A 27912-nucleotide genomic window follows, 5' to 3' on the forward strand; every position below is an offset into this window, starting at 1 on the left:
AAAGTGTGCCACTTCAGATGAGGTAGAAAAGGAGGGCCTCACTGACATGGTGACATTTTCAAAGGAACTTGAAGGGACTAAGGTAATAGAATAATCTGTGCACCAGCAAGTGAAAAGGCCCTGGGTGTTGAGTGAGTTTGACTTGTTCAGGAAATAGCAAGGGGTGCAGTGTGAACCCCAGGAGAGAGATGGGAACCAGGTCAGAGCAACAGTAAGGGAAATAATTACATGAAAACTTTTGGCCAAATGAAGGATTTAGGATTACCCTGCATGAGACTGGGTTCCATTGGAGTGTTCTGAGCTGAGAGGGAATATTTTACAACACATTTAAAAAGATTATTCTCTTTCCTGGTGGAGAGACTCTGTAGGAGCAAGCATATAAGCAGGACTTCTCAGGGGAGAAAAAAACTGATTTAAACAAGAGGTGTCAACCAAGTGATGAGACATGGTCAGACTTGGAATTTCTTTCAAAAGAAGATCCTACTTGCTGACAGATTGGATATAGGGTTTGAAAGGGAAAATGGTGTTTTCAATTACATATCTGGAGAGGAAAATGGGTGTTGCAGATTTGCAGGAAATCAATAATTCATTTTGAGGAAATGTTAAGTTTGATGTGCTTTTTTAAACACCCCAAAGAAACTCTAGGGTAAAGGTGAGAAGTGGGATAGACAATTAGTATTTCTGGTGGAAGATCAGATATGGAAATAAAATGTGATGGTCCAAGGTTTATAGATGATATGTAAAGCTCATGAGTTGAGGTGAGATCCTAAGAGGGTAAAAATCAAGGAAAAGACAAGACCCAGGACAGAGCCCTGGGTGACTCCAGTATTTGGAGGCCAGAAAGCAAATATATTACCTGAAGAAAAGACTGTGAAAGAGGAGACAGTGACATAGGGGGAAAGATCAGGGATCAAATAAAGAATGATTTTCAAGGAGGGATTCATTAACTACATCAACTGCTTCGTAGAAGCCAATTCAAGTTTATATTTGACTGTTCATTTTGACAATGTGCCAGACATCCACAGAGGCATTCTTCTATGCAAATAGACTTGAAAGTGAAGTGTATGTATGTTCCATCGCCTTGGTAATGGTGCAGTCTTAGTGTGGACTCTAGAGCAGCAGCTTATGGCAAAATTTTAGGTAATTAGATCCTGAAGCAAAAGTAAACAATTCCATTTCTGCTCATAAGTAGCATTTTAACCCAGCAAATATTGGGTTATACAAAAGGTGAACCAAAGCTGAGGAGAAAACTGGGGATAAATATATTATTCTGCACAAGAAAATAGGAAGAATTTGCTTTAAGAAAATATTTTTCATTTTTTAAATTTTTAATTTGCAGAGAGAGATGTAAAAGAGAGAGGAAGAAAAGAGGATTACGGGGACATGGAGGATGAGGGAAGTAAGCTGAAGAATGATTGGAGATTTTTTATACTAAAGATATTTAATAGTCAGTTTTACATTTGTTATTATAAACCTCTTCACCACCCCAATCTTTCTCTTCCACACAGAGCTGTGTGCACATTTTGTTTTTCTTTGAAACGTAGGAATGGAGTTGAATAACAAAATAATATCAAATTAATATTAAATTAATATCAATTTCTGGACATACAGAATGGAAGAAATAGGGGGCAAAAAGAGGGTAAGAATTCAGGGGGAAGTGCTAGAACCAGATGTAACCATCAGGACAAAATCAGCATTCCAGGAATTTCCTAAGTCTAGGGAACATCATTAGACTGACCACAGAAGGTGACATGAAGCTTCAAAGCAAACTGACCTCAACACTTTAAAGACTTTATGACCCAAGCTGTCACTTGCATAATATAAGATGTGATAAAAATCAATGCAACTTTCAAAGAGAAAATTAGTGTACTACTTTCATGAACTATTAGCTTTCTTTAAAAGAGACAATTTTTGGGAAAAAAATGAATGATATTAAGCAAAACTGAGGGAAGAGAAGAGAAAAACCTTTGGGCATGTCTTAAATAGGTCACATTATTTAAAGGAGAATAAAGCCAGATGGCCAGAACAATAATTAGGATCAAAATTTAAAACAAAGTCATCTGCCTGGTTAGTCTATCACTCCCAATCTATAGCAATGCAGTATCTTAAGGTATGCAAATATGCATTTAAAAAGTTACATACTTTGTTACAGAGTCCTGGGAATGCGGGTCTTTTAAGTGGCTAGAGGTTTTGGCAAGATGAGGTTTGAGGATGGTTTGGTTCTCAGAGGTTTGAAATCGTGGTTTCTTAAGAAATTGCTGTCTACTTAAAATACAAAAATTCCTTCCTTCTGTCCAAATCCAGCATTAGGTGGATTGTGGTTGATTGCCCACCAAAAAGTCTTCAATTAGGTACTTAATTTAACCTGTTACTACTTCCTTTTCTTCTATCCATGAGATTCTAGTGATATTTCTGGTATCTATAAATGTTTATCTCTACCTGGCTGTTTACACAGGTTCCATGATGTTTTCCTCCTGATTGTCTTCAGTGAGTCTAAATTCCCTACAATATGAAGGCAATGCAACCCCACAAGCAAAGTCATTCCATAAATATCTTAGGGACCAATACTTTGCATATAGAACATTAACACTTTTTCATAAACTTTGTTACGTTGAACCGGATTAGAATTACAGCAAAATTACGAAGTACATAGATTCTTATGTATCTTGCACTCTTACTGATCATTCACATCTTATATTACCATGGTGTATTTGTTACAATTAATGAACCAATATTAACATATTATTATTGTCTAATCTATTAATACATTATTATCGACCAAAGTTCATAGTTCAATCAGATGCCCTTAGTTTTTTCCTAATAACCATTTTCTGTACCTGGACCACTACCAGGGTACCACATTACCTTTAGTTGCTGTGTCTTTTTCAGTCCCTCTTGGTTGTGTTTCTTGGACTTTCCTTGTTTTTTGATAACTTTGAGAATTTGAAGGAAGAGTGATCAGGTATTTTTTGTTTTTTTTGAGACCAAGCTCAATTTTAATAATTTCAACACAGCATACTTAAACTTTGAGAACCTTTCAACTGTTTCTACAAGTAGCCCTCTAAAGGCAGAGTAAAGCAGAGTACATCTGCTTAGCACCCAAGCTTCTTAGCCCTCTGCCCATACCAGACTCCAGGCATTAGGAATTAAGGCACTGGTTTGTTCTTTAAATATATATTCCATTTGTACTGTTTTTAAAAATTTATGTAAAAGATTATAATAAAGTAGCATTGTATTTTCTGAATCAATTTCATTGATAATATTAGTAAAATATAAATCCATCCCAAGTGTATAATCATTGGTATTTGGTATAATCACATAGTTGTGCATTCATCACTTCAATCATTTTTAGAGCATTTTCATTATTATAATAATAATTTTTTAAAAAATTTATCACGTCTCATTCTCTCTATGCTTCCCCTGACATACAAAGCTACTAATTCTGTCTTTCTAGTTTATTTGTATTTATATTTTGTAAAAAGTTTTATATATGCAATATCACCCATATTCATATTCTACATGAGGTTTCACTATGTTATACATTCCCATGTTATAATTTTTAGCTTTCCTTCTAGTAATATAAATGTCCTTAGATTTACCCTTTCAACCACTGTCATACTCATGTAATAACTCTGCTAATCATAAACAGTATGATGAGTTCTCACCATTTCTATTCATTTCCAAAGACTTATAAACAATCTTCTTGCCAATACTGCACAGAATGATCCTCAGCTTTCCATTCTCTACCTTCATTCTATTTTCTGGTGATCTCTATTATAATTATTAACCCTATAAGTTTACACAATATATTTAGTTCATAATATCAAAATCATATAGTATTTGTTCTTTTGTGTCTGGCTTGTTTCACTCAACATAATGTCCTCCAGGTTCATCCATGTTGTCATATGCTTCATGACTTCATTTCTTCTTGCCACTGCATAATATTCCATCATGTGTTATAGCAGTTTGATATGGTTATGAATTCCAAAAATAGATATTGGATTATGTTTGTAATCTAGTCTGTACCTGGGTGTGATTAAGTTATGATTAGAGCTTTGGTTGGGCCACGTCTTTAGGCCACGTCATAAAAGGCATGGCAAAGGACAGAGTTGAGGGTTTCTGATGTTGGAGTTTTGATGCTGGAGTTCGATGCTGAAGTATTAAGCTGGAGCCCCGGGAAGTAAGCTCACAGAGGAAAGAGAAGCAAGCCCCAGGAAGAGAGAATCCTGAGCCGAGGAAGAAGTAAGCCCTGGGAAGAGAGGAACCCTGAACCCAGACACAAGCAAGACCCTGGAAGAGAGGAACCAGGAAGTCTGAACCCTCACAGATGTCAGCAGCCATCTCGCTCCAGCACATGAAAACAGACTTTGGTAAGGAAAGTAATTCATGTTAATGGCCTGGTATTTGTAAGCTCCTACCCCAAATAAACACCCTTTATAAAAACCAACCAATTTCTGGTATTTTACATCAGCACCCTTTTGGCTGTCTAATACAAGTGCACACTCCACAATTTGTTTATTCATTCATCGGGTGATGGACATCTGGATTGTTTCCAACTTTTGGCTATCATGAATAAAGCCACTATGAACATCAGTGTGCAGATATCTATTCTTGTCACACTGTTATCAGTTCTTCTGAATGTATACCTAGCATAGTATACAAGTCTATACTCAACTTCCTTAGGATCTGCCAAACAGTCCTCCACAGTGTCTGTACCATTTTGCTTTGTGACTAACAGTGAATAACAGTTCCTATCTCTCCATATCCTCTCCAATACTCAGAGTTTTCTGACTTTTTAATAGTGGCCAGTGAAATGTGTGAAATGATATCTCACTGTAGTTTTGATTTGCATTTCCCTAATTTCTAGTGATGCTGAACATTTTTTCATGTGTTTTTTTTTTTCATTTGTATTTCTTCTTTGGACAATTGTCTTCAAGTCTTTTGTCCATTTTTTAATTGGATGGTTTGTCTTTTTATTGTTGAATTGTATGATCACCTTATATATCATGAATATTAAACCCTTATCAGATATGTGAGTACCAAATATTTTCTCCCATTGAGTTGGCTGCCTTTTCAAAGTCCTCTAGGTGCAAAAGTTTTGAATTTCGAGGAGGTTCCAATTATCTATTTTTTCTTTTGTTGCTTGAGCTTTGGGCTTAGGTTTCAGTAACTACCACTGACCACAAGATCTTGAAAATGTTTTCCTTCATTTTCTTCTAGGAGTTTTATGGTTGTTGTTTTTATATTTAAGTCTTTGATCCATTTTGAGTTAATTTTTGTATATGGTGTGAGATAGGGGTCATCTTTCTTTCTTTTGGTTATGGCTATCACTTGTCCTAGCACCGTTTGTTGAATAGACTGGTCTGGTCTAGCTGGGAGGGTTTAACAGCTTCATCAAAAATCACTTGATAGTAGACGTAAGATTCTTGATTAAATTCCATTGGTCAATCTGTCTATCTTTATGCCAGTACCATGCTGTTTTTATCACTGTAGCAAAATAATATGCTGTAAAGCCAGGTAGTAAGAGTCCTTCAACTTCATTCTTCTATTTTAAGACATTTTTGGCTATTCAGAGTCCCTTAACCTTCCAAATAAATTTGATAATTGGCTTTTTCATTTCTGCAAAAAAGACTGTTGGAATTTTTATGGGGATTGTGTTGAATCTTTAAACCAGTTTCGGTAGAACTGACATCTGAATGACATTTAGTCTTCCAATCCATGAACAGGAAATATACTTCCATTTATTTAAATTTTCTTTGGTTTCTTTTAGTAATTTTTTTGTTTTGTTTTCTTAATATATGTCCTTTATTTCCTTGGCTTAGTTTGTTCCAAAATATTTGATTATTTTAGTTGCTATTACAAATAGATTTTTTTTTCTGATTTCCTCTCCAGATTGCACATCAGTAGTGTACTGAAATGTTATTGTCACATTAATCTTGTATCCTGCCACTTTGCTGAATTGTCTATTAGTTCTAGTAGCTTCGTTGTGGATTTTTTCAGGATTTTCTAAATATAGGCTCATATCATCAGCCAAAGTGAAAATTTTGCTTCCTCCTTTCCTCTTTGGTTGCCTTTTATTTCTTTTTCTAGCCTAATTGCTCTACCTTTAACTTTTAGCACAATAATGAATAACTGTGGTGGCAGTCAGCATTCTTGTCTTGTTCCTGACCTCAATGGAAAAGCTTTTAAGTCTTTCACCATTGAGTACATGATCAGGTATTTATAACACCCCTCAACTAAGATTTGTCTGATGTTTTTCTCAAGATAAAACTGTGGGGAGGAAGAAGACAGTGGTAAAGTATCACTTTCATAACATCAGATCAATGTTACATACTATCAGCATGACTCATCACTGTTGAGGTTGATTTGATCACCAGGATAAGGTAATGTTTGTCAGGGTTCTCTACTTTAAAGTTGGCCCTTTGTTCCCTTTGCCATTTTCCCCTTTTTTCTTTGGAGGAAGTCACTGTGCAGCCCTCACTTAAGGAGTGTGGAGTATCTATATAAATTATTTTGAGTTTTTCTGCAGGGAAGACTTGTGTACTATTTCCGATTTATTTATTCAATCATTTATTTATACTTTCATGAACTTGATATTAATTTTTCCTTCAGGTTATGATCCAATACTGTTTAATGTTATTGCTCAAATTATTCTGTTTTTGGCCCCTGGGAGCTCTTTCCCTTTGTTACTGTATCCCTTGGACATAGCCTCATTAAAGTGATTCTGTTTTGAGTTTTTGTGGAGCACTTACTTACTTTCTGGCATTGAAGGATGCTTCAAGTTCATTTTAGAACAAGTTCACCCTAGAATCAGCCATTTCTCCAAAGAGCATGGTTCCTTTTTTTTTAATTTATTGAAATATATCACTCATACATAAATATGTATAAACAATAAATGTATAATAGTTGTGAACTTACAAAACAAACATATATAACATCAAACAAATATATATAACATCTCACCTTACCACCAATAACTTGCATTGTTTTAAAATCTTTTTAACTAATGATTAAAGAGGATTGGCAAAATATTACTACTAAATAATTTATCCCCTAACCAATCCAATTATTATTATCTTTATATCATTTATATATGAGCATACACAAACAATTAGGCATATAGTAAAAGTTGTGAACTTACAAAGCGAACATGCATAGCATCATACAGGGGTCCCATACATCAACCCTCCACCAACACCTTGCATTGTCCTGAGATGTTTGTTATAAACGATGAAAGAACACTGTCAAAATCTTACTACTAATCATAATTCTTATCTTAATTTGGTGTGTTTTTCCCCCAACCCACCCTATTATTATTTTTTAGATATATTTTTTATGACAGAAGTTGTAAACTAATAAAACAATCATGCACAAGTGCAGAATTCCCAAACACCCCTCTGTCAACACACCACAATGTGGTGTGTCATTTGTACAGATAGACTAATAAAATCTGATTATTGCCATGTCCATAGTGTACATTTGGCTCACATTTTCCGTACTGCCTCAGTATCAATACAGTACATCTTTTGCATAGATGCAAGAATATATATTATTACTACCAATCACAGTCCATAGGTCACTCCAGCATTTTTCCCATGCTTCTCATATTCCCAACACCCTGCAGTAGAGATATACATTTGTTCTAGCTAACAAAGGATACCCTTGCATCTATACCATCATCCACAATTCTTACCCACCTCTTGGTTTACTGTGCTATCCATTTCCTAGATTATTTTGAAGCATTCTGTCAATTGGCATTTACATATCTAGACTACTATTTTCAGTCACATCTCCATTTATAACCTAGCTGTTACTGTGTGTTACCATCCAATCTATACCTTTCCACAATTTACAGTAAAGCTAATTAAAACTCCTACATATATTAAACATCAGTAGTCCACTCAGTCCTTCTCTTATCTCCTTTAAGAATCCACCACCTACCACCAGGTCTTGAAGATATTTTCCAATAAATATTTCTAGAAATTTTATGGTTCTTGCTCTTTTTTTCAGTTTTTTTTATCCATTTTTTAGTTAGTTTTTGGATAAAGTATGAGATAGGGGTCCTCTTTCCTTCTTTCAGCTATCGATGTCTAATTCTTTCAGCACCATTTGTTGAATGGACTGTTCTGCCCAAGCTGTGTGGGTTTGACAGGCTAGTCAAAAATTACTTGACCATACCTGTGAGGGTCTGTTTCTGAACCATAGGTTTGGTTCCATTGGTCTATTGTGTCTACCTTTAGGTGAATACCATGTTGTTTTTACCACTATAGGTAGGTATTATGATTTAAAGTTGGGAGATGAGGGTTCATTTTTACTTTTTATGATATTTTGGGCTATTCAGGACTCCTTACCCTTCCAAATAAATTTAATGATCCTGTTTTTAATTTTTTCTTTAATGCTGGTGGAATTTTTATTGGGATTGCATTAAATCTGTATAACGATTTGAGTAGAATTGACATCTTAATGATACTTAATTTTCCAATCCATGAGCATGGAATGTTCTACCAGTTATTTAGGGATTTTTTGATTTATTTGACATTGAGTTGCAGTTTTCTGAGCACAAGTGCTTTACATCATTGGTTAAGTTTATTCCTGACTATTTGAGTTTTATCTTTCATATTTTATTTTTACCACTTTTTTGCCTTTTAGTTACTTTTATTGATATACTCTTCATTTCTAGATTCTCTTCCAGACCCCTCTCTCTTGTCTTTTCTTTTCAGGTTCTAGCATACCATTTAGTATTTCCTGAAAATCTGGTCTCTTGCTTAGAAGTTCTCTCAGTTTCTGTTTATCTGTAAATATTCTAATTTTGTCCTTGTTTTTGAAAGACAGCCTTGCTGGATATAAGATTCTTGGCTGGAAGTTTTTTCTCTTGTAGTATCTTAAGTATATCAGACCACTGTCTTCTTGCCTCCGTGGTTTCTGGTGAGAAATCAGCACTTAATCTTATTGGATATCCCTTACATGTTATGCATTGCTTTTCTCTTGTTGCTCTCAGAATTACCTCTTTGTCTTTGGCCTTTGACATTCTGATGAGTATGTGTCTTGGAGTTGGTCTATTTGGATTTTTTTTGGATGGAAGTATGTTGTGCTTCTTGGACAAGGATATCTATGTCCTTCAATAGGGTTGGAAAATTTTCTACCATTATTTCTTTAAATATTCCTTCTGCCCCTTTCCCTTCTCTTCTCCTTCTGAGAAACCCATGACACATATGTTTGCATGCCTTTTGCTGTCATTTAGTTCCCTGAGATCTTGTTCAATTTTTTTCCATTCTTTTCTTCATCTGTTCTTTTGTATGTTCACTTTCAGAGGCCATTTCTTCAAGCTCACCAATCCTTTCTTCTGCCTCCACAAATCTGCAATTTTATGATTCCAGTGTTTTTTTTTTTAAATTTCATTCCCATAAGAGCTGCTATTTTTCTACATATGTTTTCAAATTCTTCTTTGTGCTCATCCAATGTCTTCTTAATATCCTTAATCTCTTTAGCCATCTCATTGAATTTATTAAGATTTGTTTGAACATCTATAATTAGCTGTCTCAACTCCTTTATGTCATCTGGAGGCTTATCATGTTCCTTTAACTGGGCCATAGCTTCCTGTTTCTTGGTGTGGATTGTAATTTTTTGCTGGTTTCTTCACATCTGGCTTACTACAGTATTTTTTTCTGGGTACAGTTTTTCTCCCTACTTTACAGCTTCCTATCATTTTCTCCCTTGCTGGTTATGCAGTCGGAGCCAAGCATGTAGTTGGTGCTCTAAGCTGTGGAGGCTCAAGCTGCCCTCATTGCACCAGGGACCAATGAAGTGTCTTCCAACTTTCTCCTTTGCCAGGGGTAGGGACAGAGTCACAGCTTTGTGGAAAAATCCACATACAGGCCTAGACTGTAGTTGCCCACAGAGACTGATGGAGCTTCACATCCCTTTCTCCCCTACCTTGGGCAGGGATGGAGCTGCAGGTATGCATAGTAATCTAAGCAGTGCGGGTCCTAAGATGACTGCAATTGCCCTGGTAGACTTCTGATTTTCAGTCTATGCCAGCCGGAGTTCCCTGGAGTTAACTGCATAGGCTGGTGCAGGGCTCCTCAGTCTCCTCCCTGCCAGAGGCAAGGCTGAAGCCTAAGCAGGTTGCAGGCTGATCTGTGGAAGAAACTGTCAGCCAGGCTTCCCCTCAGGCTGGAGGCAGAGTCAGAATGGCTGTTACTGGCCTCTTTCTGACTTGGACTGGTTCTCACCCCAGCTGTTCCCAGGGTTATCTCTTAGCCAGCCAAGTCTCCCAATCAGTAGCTGAAATCTGCAGCCAACCATCTCCTCTTCCCCTGTTTCTGGGAAATGGAGCTTCCAATTCCCATCACAGAATACCTCCTGGGGCGGCTTTTGCCACCAGAGTAGGACAATCACTGGCCTGTGTGGCTTGACTGGTAATTTTCCAGAGAGGCTGGCACAGGTCCCCACAGCTTCCTCCCTGCTGGAGGTGGCACAGTGGCCTAGGCTAGTCCTGCAGTATTACCTGGATGGAAGAAGCCGGTCCTCACCAGCACTGGGATTCTCAGTCCGCCCTGCTTCCCCTCATGCCAGGTGTGGAGTTAAGATGGCAGCACCCAGCCCTTTCTGACCTGGACAGACTCAAACCTTAGCTGTTCTCAGGATCATACTGTAGCCCACTGTATTTCCTCATCATAGTTGAAATTGGTGCCCAACTGTCTCTTACTCCCCCATTTTGGGGAAGTGGAGCTTTCGATTCCAGCTGCAGAACAGCTCTGGAGGTGGCTTGTGCCTCCCATGGAGGATGGGCACCGGTCTCCAGGACGTGGAGTGCTCTACTTATGAGTCTCCTCTGCAGACGGGCAGTCTCCTCCTTCCACTTCCCCAAGGATGTTGCAGGATGCTCTTCTGGCCTCCTGGAGCCCCCAAACAGGTGCTTCAGCTAGCTCCAGAGAGCTCTGGGTATTTGCTAACTGCCCTGCAGCAGGAACTGACTCTAGGAGCTCCTTACTTCACTGCCATCTTGCTGGTTCTCTCAGCGTGGTTCCTTTTATTGGAGAATGATCAGAAACTAATATCAGGACACTAGGTGTGATTGTTGAAACTAGGGTGTCATTACTTCTAAGCTCTTTCAGCCGATAGAAGAAGAAAATACATGTGTATACCCATGTATAAACAGATATATAAAAATATTTTAAATATTCCCATACCTAAGTATTTGTATCTATTTTAAGTTAAACATTAATTCATACTGATGTCTTCAATTCCAGGGCATTATCATAGGGCTCACTCTAGCCTTCTCCACCAGCTTGTCTGTATCTCTTACACCAAAAGCAAGAAAACAGACTTCCATCATTCACCATCTATTTACTTAATTTTTCAATTTCCTTATATATATGTAGTAGCTTCATAATTATTAACCATTACTTTCATGTGAAATAACCTTTTTAACCAGTGCATATGTGCAGTAGCTTTTGCCTTTCTTTAGTCGTACAGATTCCTCTCATTTTCAAAGTTAATTAGGTCAGCCCTGTTTGTTTCTACCATTCAGTGAAGTTGTTTTCATCCATTTATAATACAGTCTGACTGTTTTGTCACATTCTACATTTTTTTATGGAATCTACTGACCTGGTAAATTATTTTTTTTAATATTTTGTGTACATTAAGCTTCTCTCTTTGTGCTATCAATTCTGTGGATTTTGACACATGCGTAGTATCAGGTATCCACAATCACAGCATAATACAGAATAGTTTCACCACCTAAAATACCGCAAATCTCTTCAATTCAACCCTCCCCCCACTCTCCAAATCTTGACAAACACTGATATTTTTATCATCACCATATATTTGCTTCTTCCAGAATACCGTGCAGTTGGAATCACACTGGCTTCTTTCACTCAGAAATATGTATTTAAATTTCACCTGTGTCTTTTTATGGCTTGATAGCTCATTCCTTTTAATTGCTTAGTAATCTTTCATTGTGTGGATATATTAGTTTTTTATACAGTCAGCTCTTGAAGTTCATCTTGATTACTTCCAGTTTTTAGTGACTGTGAATAAAACTGCTGTAAGATTACTGGATTGTATGATACAACCATGTTCAGCTTTGTAAGAAACTGCCATATCGCCTCTGAAAGTGGTTGTGCCATTTTGCATTTCTACCAGCTATTGATGAGAATTCCTTGCTTGCAGATCTCACCATCAATTGGTAGTATCAAGGCTTTTTTTGGGGGGGCGGGGGGGCGGTTTAGTCTTTTTTAATGAGTGTGTAATGGTATCTCAGTGTTGCTTTAATTCATATAGAACTTTTGATTGAGTTTGTTCACAACCCCCTTTTTTGTCTGCTAGCATTTTATTTAATATTTTAATACTTTGTCTCAGTCTTGGCAATCCAGTAATTGTCAACTTTATTTCCTAAAGAGACCAAATATATTACCCTTTATTAATGGTTAAAACACATTTTGTGCCCATAAAACTACACCAGATTTTAAATATAAATTGAAATAAATTATACATGCAAAGGAAGCAGCTGTAGCAAGAACAGAACATGTTATAGACTTAATGAAAATAAAAACAAAAACAAATCTAAGAGGCATTAATATGTTAAGTGTTCTACTAAGCTGTAGAATTGGTGGGATAACATCCCAAGCATAAATTGAGTCAGAATTGAATAGAATTCTATGTCCCTTTTGTTTAATTTATGTCACTGATGCAGTGGAGGAAAACAATGCAAATCATGATTGTCAATTTTGGTATTATTTGGAAAGAAAAATAATGGAAAAATGAACAATTGATATAAGTATTATTTGGCATTGTTTATTTTACTTTTACTGTTGCCAAAACATATCTGTAGGATATTCCTTAAATGAGCAATCTTGCATGAAGCTCAGGTGACTAAATAGCTGTGACCCCTTTATGAAGGTATTTTACATATCCTTTTACTTATTTGAAAGAATTTTTAATGTGGGAGATTAGAAATCACCTAACCCCTGATTTTACAGGTAAGGAAATTCCTGATTTCCTTTGCTTAGTTGGTAGAATTTTTAGTGTGGGAGATTAGAAGTCACATAACCTCTGATTTTTACAGGTAAGAAAATTCCTTTTATAATATTTTAAAGTAGTAAAAAATTTCACAAGGAACTTAATGGATATGGCGCTAAAACTGTAGCCTCTTAACTCCAGCCTGTTTTTGCTTTGCTGCAGTGGAAATGCAAAGATGTTGGAAAAACATGCAGAATTTACAACTTCAGGTGGGAAAGGGGTTGACTCTGGAAAGTGTCCCAGGAAACTGGATGCTCAGGAAGATTTGTGGTCCAGGTTCAAGTCTCTCTGACCCTCTTAGATTTGTTTAAGTAAAGTCCTTTCTGATTATTTGAGCACGTGAAATGAGTCTAAGCATTGGCTCCTCCTTCACTTTCCTACTAGCTGACCATCCTCAATATTTTACATCTTGGTGTAATTTTTTCCCAACAATAATAGGTCCTTATATCGGCCCTCATCCATTTCTTGCTTTACTCCACTGGCCTTTCTTGTCCAGGAATCACATGCACAAATAAATTACTCACACATAAGTTTTTGTCTTAGACTCTGAAATCAGGGGAAGCAAACTTAAGACAATCGAAGCAGTACATAGAAATAGTTTAAAAGCTCACATTCTTTGGTCCTCATACTCAGTAGCAAAACTTTGAAATTTTAACCCTTTCTTTTGGTAGTTGTCTCCATATTTCTAGAAGATGGTCTTATAATTATTTTCCTTGATTGTTCCATTTACCAGAAATGAACATTTAGCTCACTTCCAAAACCAAACCCATCTCTCTTTCCCCATCTTCTTAAAATATCAACTTCAGTATTTTCAGTTAAATCAGAAAACACTATTTATAGCTTTGTGATGATGCAAACACTGTGGATTGCAATGCTGAGAATTATATTGTATTTTCTTTCTTGAAAAACTGTTTTTTTTCTACCCTTGAGTTAGTTTATTTCTTTTTTCACTTACAGAATTTTGTACAGACTTATTCATAATTCCTTCCATATGTCCTATACCTCACTCAAAACTGTATTTTCTAATATGTCATTGTTTCCTGTAGATCATCCTACGATCTTCTGTATGTTTTGTATAATGTAAGGGTTTTCTTTGCCATTTCTTCCCTATCTAGAGATCCTCTATTTTAAGGAACCACTTCTAATTTTGGAAGCACAACTTGAAAAGATTCCTAAAAATGAATACATGGGAGGTAAAGTGAATACATAGGAAGTAAAATGAATCCTTCCATGTCTAAAAAGTGTGTCTAAAATAAGTTTATTTTTATTTCCTACTCATTCTTAGTTTGGCTCAGTATAGAATTCTAGGCATTAACATAATATTATTTTTCAATATATAATCAGTTTTAAAATTTCCCAAATGTCCCTAATGTCCTTCAAATCTGGGTTTTTCTTTTTTTAGAGGTATCCAAGTAGCTTCAATTTCTTTCAATGTACAACTGTTACCAGTTTTAATTTGTAAGAATGATATTTTTGAAAGATCATAGTCAGTTGTTTTGAAGACTGTTTCTCAATTTGATTGAGGATTATTTCCCTATAATTAAATTAAGATTAAACAGTTTTGGGCTGATGATTTTCAGTCTCTTTTAATGCATCACAAAGGAGGCAATTAGTGTCAGTTTATCCTACTATTAGTGAACTTGTTTATTTGTAAAATAATATGAATAGATATGAGTTTCCATATGTATTCATATGTGTGTGTAAATATGTATAACTTCTTTTTTTTTAGATATGGAGTCTGGGGATTGAACCTGGAACTTCATACGTGGGAAACCGGTGCTCAGTCACTCAGCCTCATTTATGCTTCTGAGTTGTTTTTTTTTTTTTCATTTGCTTTGCTTGTTGTTTGTTTTGCTTTGTTTTTTTTAGGAGGTACTGGAGACAGAACCCAGGACTTCCCACGTGAGAAGCAGGCACTAAAACCCTTGAGCCACATCGGCTCCCTATAATCTCCTTTTATTTTTCAGTGTTCCTTTTATTTTTTACCAGTCTGCTATTGCTTCATAATCGTTGTATCTTCTTAATCTTCTTAATCTTCATACTTGTCGTATCTCAGAGATACTGCAAACACTTTTTTCTTTTGCTCCTTCCGTGGTCTCTATCCCCCGTGAATATTTTCCATTTATTTTTTCTATTTTTTATTCTGGTCTCTCTCATTCTCACTCTTTCTCTCTGCCTTTGCCTTTGTGTTGGAGGATTTCCTTGTGTGTCTGGAAATCCTTGCTTGTTCTTTCATATTTGACTGTAGTTTTTTAAAAAATTGCAAAGTGTTTATATTTATCTTTGTTAGTTAATATATTTCAATTTAGGATGATTGAAGGAAAATGTTTCATTAAAGCAACTCCAAATATCAGTTTATAGAGCTCTTTTCTCTGATGACACCCATTATCTTCAGAGTTGAACACTCTATTCTCTAGCTTAGCTCTTGATATTCAGCATCTGGAGTCGGGAATAGAGTTTGATGATCTGTTGGCAGAGTTTTTATTAATCACCTTCTTTCCCCAATATCACAAATCACCATACCTGCTATCTTTAGTTCTAAGTGTATCCTGTTAAATTATCCTGAGGATAAACCTTTTATATCCTGTCTAGGTGAGTACATGTGGCTGGTGTCATTTTGAGAGCTGATTAATAATACAGATTTGGATCCAGTCTTCCTGAATTGAAAATCTGGCTCCACCACTTAGTAGTTTTGTTGATTTTAGCCCAATACTCAAGCTCTCTGTGCCTCAAGTTCTTCATCTGAAAAGTGAAGAATTTAAATACTACTTAAGATTTTACTGTTTTTACCATTCATATGATATGTCTGCAATTTTTACCTCTCATGTTAAAACTACACCAAGAGAGCTTTTTCTCAATTTCTCTAATTAACAAAGTCTTGTCCATTTTCTAAATCCATCACCTTTGCCACCTTTCCATAGCACAGAGTTACAATTAAACTTCATTTCTTTGAATCACTGGGAGAGTATATTTACAGTTGCATTTACATTAGCTATTATATTCTGTTGGATATTTTCCCAATACTGCCTACCCAGTAATGCCTTAACATTACTGGCTATGATCATGCCTCTTTCTTAACAACAACAAAATTATATTACTTCCTACATTCTCAATGAAATTACATTGTTTTGTATTTTGGGGATGATTAAGTCATAAATTTATCAGAGGTTCTCAACATAAGGGCAAAATCAGGGATAAACTTTTAGGGATCTATGTGTCTCCTATAATTTTATGTAATATTATATGTATATAGTCTATGTATATTTTTGCTTAGAGGGACTATATATCCATCTGAATCTCAAACGTTGTATCTGCCCAAGTTAAGAAGTGTTAATCTTTATGCTGAGTGAAATAAAAATTTCACTGTGCTTGGCTCATAGTATGTCTCATCTCTCTCACCTCTCTAATATACATATATATATATATATACACACACACACACGTATGCATATATGATATATATTTACAAATAAATATTAAGTATATATACAATTTTTAAGGAGTTGAATATAAAAGTAACTAAAAAATAAACAAAGTGGAAGCACATCTTATTTAATAAATTAATAAAAAAGTGAAAACAGAGACAGTTATTTCAATTAAAACAGAAAAAATGAGTATGATGCTAAAGGATTAAAGAGAACAATTTTTTTGTGTGTGGTGGAGTGTTAAGCAAAACCTAAACAGTATCTTTGATACAAAAGAATTTTATTTAACATATGTATAAAAGGAACCAAAACCCGAGCATTTACAAATTAGGTGAACAGATGCTGTCAAATACTCACAAATGTATTGAATACTACAAGGTGAAAAGTTTCAAGAAGAGACAAAAAGAAATTGGTTACAATAAAGCAAGCCTTAGATATTAAGTTTAAAAGAAATAAAAGTTATTCTGTGAAATATATTTCTACTTGGAAAACACAGCACTCAATATAAAAAATTAGTGACTAAAGAATTTTGAGAAAATAAAAAGAAAGGAAGATGGATAGAAAGTAAAAGAGGGAGAATAAATGAGGTCTTTCCAGTGGCAAATGGATCTGCAAATCTATATTGCTCAAAAGCATCATATTATTGAGCAATAACAATCTAAATCAGAAATTCCAAGTATTTGTTTTTGCTACACCTAGCCTTTGTTATATAGCAATTTCTCCTGAGATTTACTTTTTTTTTTTTTCATGAAAGTCTATAAAGCACCTTATGACCTATGCAGGTAGAAAGAGCAAAAATGAGTCTCAGCTAGTTGTAGCTAATTGCTTTCTAGCAGGAATGTAGAAATCACTGACATTATGCTAAGGACCATGTATAATACTTAATTCTTCATACGCGTTATCTCATGCCGTGTTCAAGGGTTCCCTAAGCCTCAAGTATCTATTCCTTTTAGTGACACTTAACATTGACTTGGTATATAAATTTCATGAAACTTTTTATTATCACTTAGATACTCAAATTTATTAAAGAATTTCCTTGTATACTTTCATCCTCCAATTACCTTTGTATGTGTCTATAGTTAATTGAAAATAGTTTGTGGGTAATAGTCAAGCAAAGTACTATCTGATATTTTGCATTTTTAGTACACAAATAACCAAAACTCTATTCAATAAGAACAAATTTGTCAAAAAGACAAATTTAAGTTAATATTCTGGAACTTTACAAATTCAGAAAAAAAGCAAACACTTTTACATTAATAACTAATTTTAGACAGAATTTTTGACAGAAAATTTTATTCTGATTTTATAGATGAATAATTTTTGTTTAATAATTTATTGTTTATAGATGAATAATTTATTGATGAATAATGTATTGTATTTCTTGTAGAAAATAACCAGAACACATGCATTAATTAGCAAAAATCTTTCTTTTTTTTCTAGCACAAAGAAAACTAATATTTACATTCTCGAATATATTCAGTGAGACTAAACTATGCCTTCAGTTTTGAAAACTGCTTTTATTTTTTTCTCAAGTAATACTTTACATAAATGTGTCAATAAAATACACTTGCATCATCATTTTATTGGTTTTATTATATTCTACTATTAGGGACAATATAATTAATTTAACCAATTCCTATTTTCATTCATTAGACTTTTTAAAAGTATTTGCTGCTATAAGAAATGCTGCAATAAATTTAAATTATAAATATTCCAGCCAAAAATCCATAACATAAATTTAATCATGAGGAAACATCAAGCAAATCCAAATGAAATAACATTCTATAAAATAACTGACCTGTACTCTTCAAAAATATCACATATCCATTGTCATATAACAAGTTACTCCCAAATTTAGAAGTTCAAAAGAGCAATCATTTATTACTTCTCAGTTTCTATGTGTAAATAATTTGAGAACAAATTCGCCATGAAGTTCTGTCTCAAGGTCTCTCATAAGGTGGTAGTCATGATGTCAGGCGTGGCTCCAGTCATCTGAAGGCTTGACTGGAATTCACTGCTGTGATGGCTCACTCTTCTGGCTCTTGGAAGAAGGTTCCCATTTCATACTGGCTATTGCCTATAGATCTAGTTCTTCACCATGTTCAACTCCATAGTCCTGCTTGAGAGATGTCATGATATGGCAACTTGCTTCCCTCAGATCAAATGATCCAAGAGAACAAGAAAGAAACCACAATTTCCTTTAAGGCCTAGTTTTGAAAGTCATATCCTATTGTTTATGCAATATACTTTTTAAAAATAAAATTTTATCGAATTATTTCATTTATACATGAACATACATAAATGATAAATGTATAGTGAAATTTGTGAATTTACAAAATAAGCATGCATATTATCATACAAGGCTCCCATACACCTCTCCACCAACAACACTTTGCTTTTTGTGAAACATTTGTTATAGACTATGAAAGAGCATCATCAGAACATTACTACTAACTATAGCCTGTATTTTACATTTAGTATATTTTTCCACCAACCCACCTAATTATTTACACCCTATATTAGTTTTTTTATATTTGTTATCCTTCAGGAGAAAACATTCTAATATTTGTCCTGTTAACCACAGTTCCGCATCCACCATTGGATTCCCTGTGTCATACAGTCCCATGCTTTGTACAGCTGATTCAAAATGTACACTCAGTGGCTTTCATTTTCATCACAGAGTTGTGCTGTCATTACCAGAATCAATTTTAGGATATTTTCATTACTCCAAATAGAAAAATCCTATAACCTCCTATTGCTGTCCCTGGGTACTGAAAAATATCTTCTTGCCATGCTGCAAAATACTTAAATATTATTCTTGACTATTGTCCATAAGTTAGATTAGTTGTAATTTTCCCATATATTACCATATGATTAGCATTTAAGAGGAGAGCATTCTTATATTTATACTAAAGCAGTATTAGTTCTACTCATTATAATGTGTTGCTTTCAACTCTATTCATTTCCATACTTTTACAATTAACCTTATTAATAATGCTATATACATTAAGCATCATCTCCTATTCTCAATACACCTTCTATTTTCTAGTAACCTATATGCTAGAGTTTACCTCTGTGAATTTACTCATCATATTTAGTTCATTTTGAGAGACTATGCAATATTTGTCCTTTTGTGTCTGGCTTATTTCACTCATATTATCTTCTAGCTTCATGCATGTTGTCATACACAACCTGATTTCATTTCATCTTAAAGATGAATAATATTTTATAGTGTGAGTATGCCACATTTATTTATCCATTCATCAGTTGTTGGAAGCTTGGACTGATACCTTATTTTAGCAGTGTGAATAATGCTGCTATGAACATCAGTATGTAAATGTCAGTTTGTGTCCTTACTTTCATTTCTTCAGAATATATTCCTAGTAAAAAGATTGCTGGATGATGCTATAGTTTTATAGTACCTCAGCATCTTGAGGTACTGCCAAACTGTCTTCCACAGAGACTATTCCATTCTACTTTCCCACCAACAGTGAAGGAGTGTTCCTATTTCTCCACATCCTCTCCAGCACTTGTAGTTTTCTATTTTCTTAAAGTAATCCCCATTTTATAAGGTGTGAAAAGGTATCTTATTGTAGTTCTGATCTGCATTTCCCTAATAGCTTGGGATGTTGCAAACTTAATTTGTTCATGTGCTTTTTGGCCATCTGTATTTCCTCTTTGGAGAAATATCTACTCAAGTCTTTTGTTCATTTCTTAACTGAGTTGCTTGTCTTTTTATCATTTAGTTGTATGGTCTCTTTATAACATGGATATCAAACCCTTATAAGATATGTGGTTTCTGAATATATTCTTCCATTGAGTAGGCTGCCATTTTACTTTATTGACAAAGTCTTTTGAAGAACAGAAGTATTTAATTTTGAGGCGGTCTTATTTATCTTTTTTTCTTTTGTTGCTCATGCTTTTGGTATAAGGGTGAAAAAACTACTGTCTACCACAAAATCTTGAAGATGTTTTCCTATATTTTCTTCTAGGATTTTGGTGGTTGTGGCTTTTATATTTGGGTCCTTGGCCAATTTTGAGTTAGCTTTAGTTAAAGTGTGAGATAGAGGTCATATTTTGTTGGAGATTTGGACCCAAAGGGTATTGGGAATGAAAGAAAGAGAAAAGGGGGAAGGAACATGAGAGAGCTTGGATCAGGGGGTCTGTGAATAATAACTCCTCAGACAACTTCATTGTTTACAAGGGGCTCTCTATATACCCCACTGTACATGATAACAAGCAGGAATATGTAGCCTATGTGCCAATCAGCAGGAACACATAGCCTACATGTCATCAAGCAGCAACATGTATTAACTATCAGAATTAACCATAGTCTAAAGAATTTTTAAAAAATCTTATCTCAAGGTACAAAGTCTGAGTGTTCTATTCACTACAAAAGGTATGTGCTCATCTTTTCTTTCAGCCTTTAACAGCTTCATCCCATATGCTGGGAACTTTTAATTATCGCATTCCTTAAGTTGCAAGTGTAGCCATGGAGACAGCACATCTCTCCTTGTGAGGCCACTGTGCCTTAGTTTCCAACATCTCCCCCTTTTAGTTTTAGTCAAGGTGACTGTGCCTGTCTTAGGTTGCCCTCCTCTGAGAGTCTTACTGTCATTGACTACCAGCCAAGCTCTTCGACCTGGGGAAATTATTTAAGTGCCTTTGCTAGCACCAGATTATTTGCATGTCCCACGGCTGTTATGCTTTGCAATTTTCTTCAAAAGCACTGTCCAGCACAGGTGAGAATCATGGGCAACAGAACAAATATGATTAGCCCTATTCCTAAAGCTTACAGGAAATGCTGTGATCCACCAATTAACTGGATTAAATTTTGTAATATGTGAAATCATATCTGAGAAAATAGCCTTACCATTGGCTACATGAATTTGATTTTGAGACATTTCTAATATTTTTCTTTGTAATTCCATTATTTCCAGAGAGATATTACTTTTATGGCCTAATAAATGATTCTTAATTTTTTCCATTCTATATTGTATGAATTATAGGCAAGAGGAGTAATACAAATGTTGCTTTCATTCCAATCACATTTCAATCCCCTTAAGTTTAAATTATACAATTGATCTTCAATATGCAAAACAGCCGATTCTAAATCATTAACCCGATTATTTAACTGTTCATCAATGTGCTCTTGGCTATGCCACAAATCACTAGCATTTTTATGCCTATCATGCATTTATTGTTGAGTCTGTACTTTCACGTAAAGCTACCATAGCAGTAGCAGCAGCTGTAATGATTCCAATCAGTCTCAAAATGCTTATAATAAGCAGTCCAATAAAGCAGTCTGTTTCAAGAATTATTATATAGCAATAATTGACTTTCAGAAGATGACTGCCAAATCTACATCATTCTCACTGGTATCCAGAGGCATTTTCTTCTTCTGGCCATGGCTCATCAATGTTCACCTTTTCAGTGAAGCCACTTTTGCCTTTTCTCAGGTTTCAGTGGTAGGACCCTGGATCTTCACAAAGGCATCTGCATCAACCATCCTAAAAGGGATGTTAGTAGAGTGGGCAGGGACATGACAGACAGTTACCTGTTACTACTAGCAGGTATCCCGGATGTTTTTTCATAATCTGAGTGTGATTTACAACAGTCCATTATTTCTGTCTTGTTTTTACTATTTGCAATCCAGCCCTGGATAGGGATGGCAGTCTTTAGAGAGACTAAACACTATTGGGTTAAGTCTTTCACTTTTAGCAGGACCTCCTATGCTGCACACAATTGCCTTTTTATATTGTACTTTTGGCCTCCTTCCAGAATTGTGATCAAAACCCAAGGGGTACTTGTTTAGAATTTTGCTTTTGCCACAAACTCCACCTAAAGCCAATATGGGTGCTTGATACATTCAATTCATAGGCTACGTTAATGTCTGCAATTTACCTTCCTTTTATTATTATTAAAAGCAGCTTGCTGAAGGTTTTCCTACTTCCATGAAGGATCTTTCCCAATTAATATATACAATAGTTTTAACATTTGAGCTAAATGAGGGATGAAAGATTTTTAGCACTTCAACATTATTACAAACTCTAGTAACACAAGAAAACATTGCATTTCATCAGTTATAACAGAGGGCATAGTTTTATCCCACCCAACCAAACGACATTTAGGAATTTGATAGAGCAGCAGGGACTTTGCCACCTGTCCCAATTGTTTGCTTCGTTCAGTCTCTTAAGATAAGATAGTGTCTCTAATGTTTCTTTTCATTCTGAAACAAAGGATTACTGGTTAACATAATGTCATCAGTAGAGTTTCAGCCACCAATTTTATGCAACAAGATCATTATCACCATGCCAGGACAGATGGTTGGGCTATGCACACAACCTTGGGGAGGCACTGCAAAAGTCCATTGTTGACTTTTCTACAGGTAGGAGAATGCAGGCTGGCTTGACTTGCCTAAGGAAATAATAAAGAAAGTCTTAGCATGTTTTAAAACAAAGTGATAGTGACATAGTTGGATATTAATTTTTTGCAACAAACTAGCAATATTTGGGACTGCTGCATACTACAGTGTCATTATTTTAATTTATGATAAGAGGTTGTTTCTGTGACACATAAGTTTTTATAATAATTAAAACCATAATTAACCACATTGTACTTCTGTTTAATATTGTGCTGAAATATTGGTAAATTTATATGCTCTTAAGTATTCATTTGAATTTTTTACTTATACAACTTTAATTAACAGAGGGTTAAAAATCTTATTAATTTTATAACACTTTTAAACATCTACTTATATTAGATGAATTCAACTATTACTTTAAATTTTCTTTCATGGTAAAAGAACAAATCTCTTGTAATTAGTTTGGAATAAAAAGAAAGCAGGTTTAAACATTATTTCCCTTTAAAAGAGATAAGATCCTTTCTTCTTCAAACACTGAGGAAATGATGAGGTTAAAGCACAAGAAGCTGTTTTGATAAAACAGACTTTCTTTGTATACTGATAATTCAGGATAAAAACTTTTCATAAACTTTTACCAAAACAGACTAATGATTTGAGAGACTTTGAAAAAGGAAAAATTTTTAACTTTGCATTAGTATACTATTTGATACTAAAGCTTTTAAAACTTTATAGATAGATCCATCAAGTTTTATTTAACTTTAATCATAAAAATTTCTTTTCCACGGACCTTCTACACTTTCAGTATTCATTCAGGTTTTGTCCCACACTCTACTCTTTCCCAATAATCAATCATTTTATCTTAGGACAAAATTATTACTATTATTTTTAATAATAAAAACACATTCTATATATTCCACATACTAAGTTACCAGGCAAACTTCTTACAACATATAACTGCCATCAACACTAAACAAGCTTGTTAAAATAATGAACTTTTCTTCACTTTAAATATTTAGTAGCATGCAATACTAGAAACAGTTCCCTAGAAGCAAGTTGGCAGGGGAGACTGGCTGCCAACAAGTTTTCCTGTTATAAAATTACCTTTTGTTATTAGTATTATCAATTCAGGTTCTATTTAATAATGACTTTTTGGAATTAGCCATTTAAATACCTTAATTTAAACAATGCTTCATTAAGCTTCTTATAATTATTTATAAGCATATAGACTATAATTATATTAAGACAAATTTTACCTTCACAGAACACATTCCCTTACTTCAAGTTACCACAATACCTTTTATAACTTGCCACAAGCATTTAGGTTCCAAGAGTTTATGAAAATTAGCCATCCTACTTTAGGACAAAACACACCTTTTATAAAAAACTTATTAAATTTCAGTCAGCATTCCCACAAATTTTTAACCTTTTTAAATACTCATTTAAATTTTACATCCTTCATTTTATCCTATGAAGAAAAATAAACTATTAATTTCAATCTAGGTGAAAACTATTTTTTTTAAAGACTTATAGTAATTTTGTTAACTTATAGTAATTTTGTTAATCAAGACTTACAATTTTTATCATTGTAGATATCTTATTAACATTTAAACTATGTATTAATATAAGCACTTATTTAATTTTGGGCCATTTGAATAGCGCTCTTTTTAAAATTTTTACTTATTAATTTATATTACCATCTGGAGGTATCATAATATACACTGACATTGAACAAACAGACAAACACAAAACAATTACAATACATTAACAGAAGCATACAGTTTATAATTGACTCATAATTCTTACTTTCTTGGTATAGCTGCTTTTAAGTTCTCCGTTATATCACATCTTAGATTTTACTTTTTAAGATTTCTTCTGGAATCTATGTTGCCTGTAACATGCAAGTTTGTGCTTGGAAACATTTTTATTAGTTATCAGCAATCAGTTAAGATAACTCGAGCAGCATAAATGTAGCTAAGCTCTTATTTAGCAGTTTAGACAGACTGTTAACACACATTTTTGGATTACTACTCTGTAAGACTATACTGAGCACCTCAACCTCCTGTTCTTGTTCCAATTTACTTTCTTTCACTTCAAATTTACTTATGGGCTTAGGAAATATAGTAATTTCATCTTTCTCTCCTTCTTCTGACTGTAAAGGATCTAAGGCTGCCACTACCTGGTGGCATAAGGCCCATACTGATAATGGAATGAATTCCCTTTTTTGATACTCTTTGTAAAGTTTTCATTATAGATCTCCACTATATTTAAATTTTAAAACATTACACCCCTGAGGCTGAAGCCAGCAACAATGCTTTTGTATTAAAGCAAACAATTCTAGTAATTCATAGTTTTTTACAGGCACCCCATTAACTTTCAGTAAAGTTTCTTAATGCTAGCAAATATGCTTCCACACATCCCATTTGATTACCCATTACCCTGATGACTTCGTGGAAAATGTTACTTAAAAGAAGACTTGAGTCACTCTGCTTTGGACATCACATGGCCCTCAATGAGGTCTTTTCCGTGATTCCCGATACTGATTTGGAAGCCTCACTAACTTCTTCGTGCCTTGGAGATTTGGACCCAAAGAGTATCGGGAATGAAAGAAAGAGAAAAGGAAGAAGGAAACAAAGAGAAAGAGCAAGAGAAAAAGAACGAGAGATCAGGGGGTCTGTGAGTAATAACTCCTCAGACAACTTTATTGTTTGCAAGGGACTCTCTATATACCCCAGTGTACATGACAAGAAGCAGGCATATGTAGCCTACATCCCAATAAGCATAAACACATAGTGTACGTGACAACAAGCATCAACACGTATTAACTATCAGCATTACCTGTAGTCTAAGGAATTTTAAAAAATCTTATCTCAAGGTACAAAGTCTAAGTGTTCTATTCACTACAAAAGGTATGTGCTCATCTTTTCTTTCAGCCTTTAACAGCTTCATCCCATTTGCTGGGAACTCTTAATTACCACATTCCTTAGGTTGCAAGGGTAACCATGGAGACAGCACGTCTCTCCTTGTGAGGTCACTGTGTCCAAGTTTCCAAAACTATTTCTTTCTTTTAGATATGGCTATCCAGTTCTCCTTGCACCATCTTTTGAATAGGCAGTTATTGCTTAGCTGGGTGCATCTCAAAATTCATTTGATCATAGCTATAAAAGTTTACTTCTGAGTTCTCAGTTTGGTTCCATTGGTCAATTGGCCTAGCTTTATGCCAGTGCCATGCTCTTTTTTACCACTGTAGCTAAGTAATATGCTTTAAAGTCAGTAAGTTAAGTATCCTCCAACTTCATTCTTCTTTTTTTAACATACCATTAACTATTTGGGGGCCCTTAACCTTCCAAATAAGTTTTATAATTGACTTTTCATTTCTTCAAAAAAAGGCTGTTGGGGTTTTACTGGGATTATGTTGAATCTGTAAGTCATTTTGGGTAGAACTGACATCTTAATGATATTTAGCCTTCTAGCCATGAACACAGAATGTCCATCCATTTATTTGTCTTCTATGGTTTCTTTAAGCAATGTTTTATAGTTTTCTGAATACAGGTACTTTATATATATCCTTGGTTAAGTTTATTACTAAATATTTGATTCTTTTAGGTACTATTATGAATGGATTTTTTTTCTGATTTCTTCCTCAGATTGTTAATCAGTAATGTATAGAAATACTATAGATTTTTGCTTATTAATCTGAAATCCCACCAGTTTGCTAAACTTCTCTATTAATTCTATTAGCTGTGTAGTGGATTTTTCAGAATTTTCTAGATATAAGAGCATATCATCAGTGAATACTGAAAGTTTCACTTCTTCCTGTCCTATTTGGGCAGATTTTTTATTTCTTTATGTAGTCTAATTGCTTTAGCTAGAACTTCTAGGACAATATTGAATAGGAGTGATGACATCTTGTCTTGTTCCTGATCTCAGGGGAAATTTTCAGTCTTTCACTGTTAAGTATTATGCTAGCTGTATGTTTTTTCAAATATGCACTTAACTATATTGAGAAAGCTTCCTTTTATTCCTACATTTTGGTGTGCTTTTATCAAGAAAGGATGCTATATTTTGTCAAATGTCTTTTCTGCATTAGTGGAGAGGATCATGTGATTTTCTTCTTCAATTTATTAATGTGATTTATTACATTAATTGATCTTCTTGTGTTGAAAAACTGCATACTTGGAATAAAATGCATTTGATTATGGTATATAATTCTTTTAATGTGCTTTGGAATTCAGTTTGCAAATATTTTTTGAGGACTTTTGTATCTATATTTATTAGAGATATGGTTTTATATTTTTCTTTATTCATAATATCTTTATCTGATTCATAGAGTTTGATAGTGTTCTTCCCTGTTCATTTTTTTGGAAGAGATTGAGTAAGATTGGTATTAGGTTGCCTTTGAGTGATTGATAAGAATTCACCTGTGAAAGCCATCTGGTCCCAGGCTTTTCATCTTTGGGAGGTTTTTGATGAAAGTTACTATCTCTTTACTTGTGATTGTTTTGTCAAAGTTTTCTATTTCTTCTAGGGTCAGTGTAGGTTGTTCTTGTGTTTCTAGGTATTTGTCCATCTTGTCTACTTTGTCTACATTTTGTATGAGTATAGTTGTTCATAATATATTCATATGATCTTTTATTTCTGCTATCAGTGCAATGTTCCCCTCTGTTATTTCTGATTTTATTTATTTGCATCCTCCCTCTGTTTTTCTCTTTTTCAGTCTAATTAAGTGTTTTCCAATTTTATTGATCATTTCAAAGAACCAACATTTGGTTTTGTTGATTCACTCTATAATTTTTTTGTTCTCAATTTCATTTATTTTTGTTCTGATCATTATTGTGTCTTTCCTTCATCTTGGTTTGGGATTAATTTACTGTTGTTTTTTTCTCTAGTTTCTCCTGTAGGGCAGTTAAGTCTTTGATTTTCTTTCTTTTTTTTTCCCGAAGTAAACACTGCCATTGTGGTTTCTCATAGATTTATATATGTTGTTGTCTCATTTTCATTTGTCTCAAGATATTTGCTGAATTCTCTTGCAATTTCTTCTTTGACACACAGATTATTTAAGAAAGTGTTGGTTAATCTCCAAATATTTCTGAATTTTCCCTT

This window comes from Dasypus novemcinctus, chromosome 9, assembly GCF_030445035.2.
Source record: "Dasypus novemcinctus isolate mDasNov1 chromosome 9, mDasNov1.1.hap2, whole genome shotgun sequence".
Taxonomy (NCBI): Eukaryota; Metazoa; Chordata; class Mammalia; order Cingulata; family Dasypodidae; genus Dasypus; species Dasypus novemcinctus.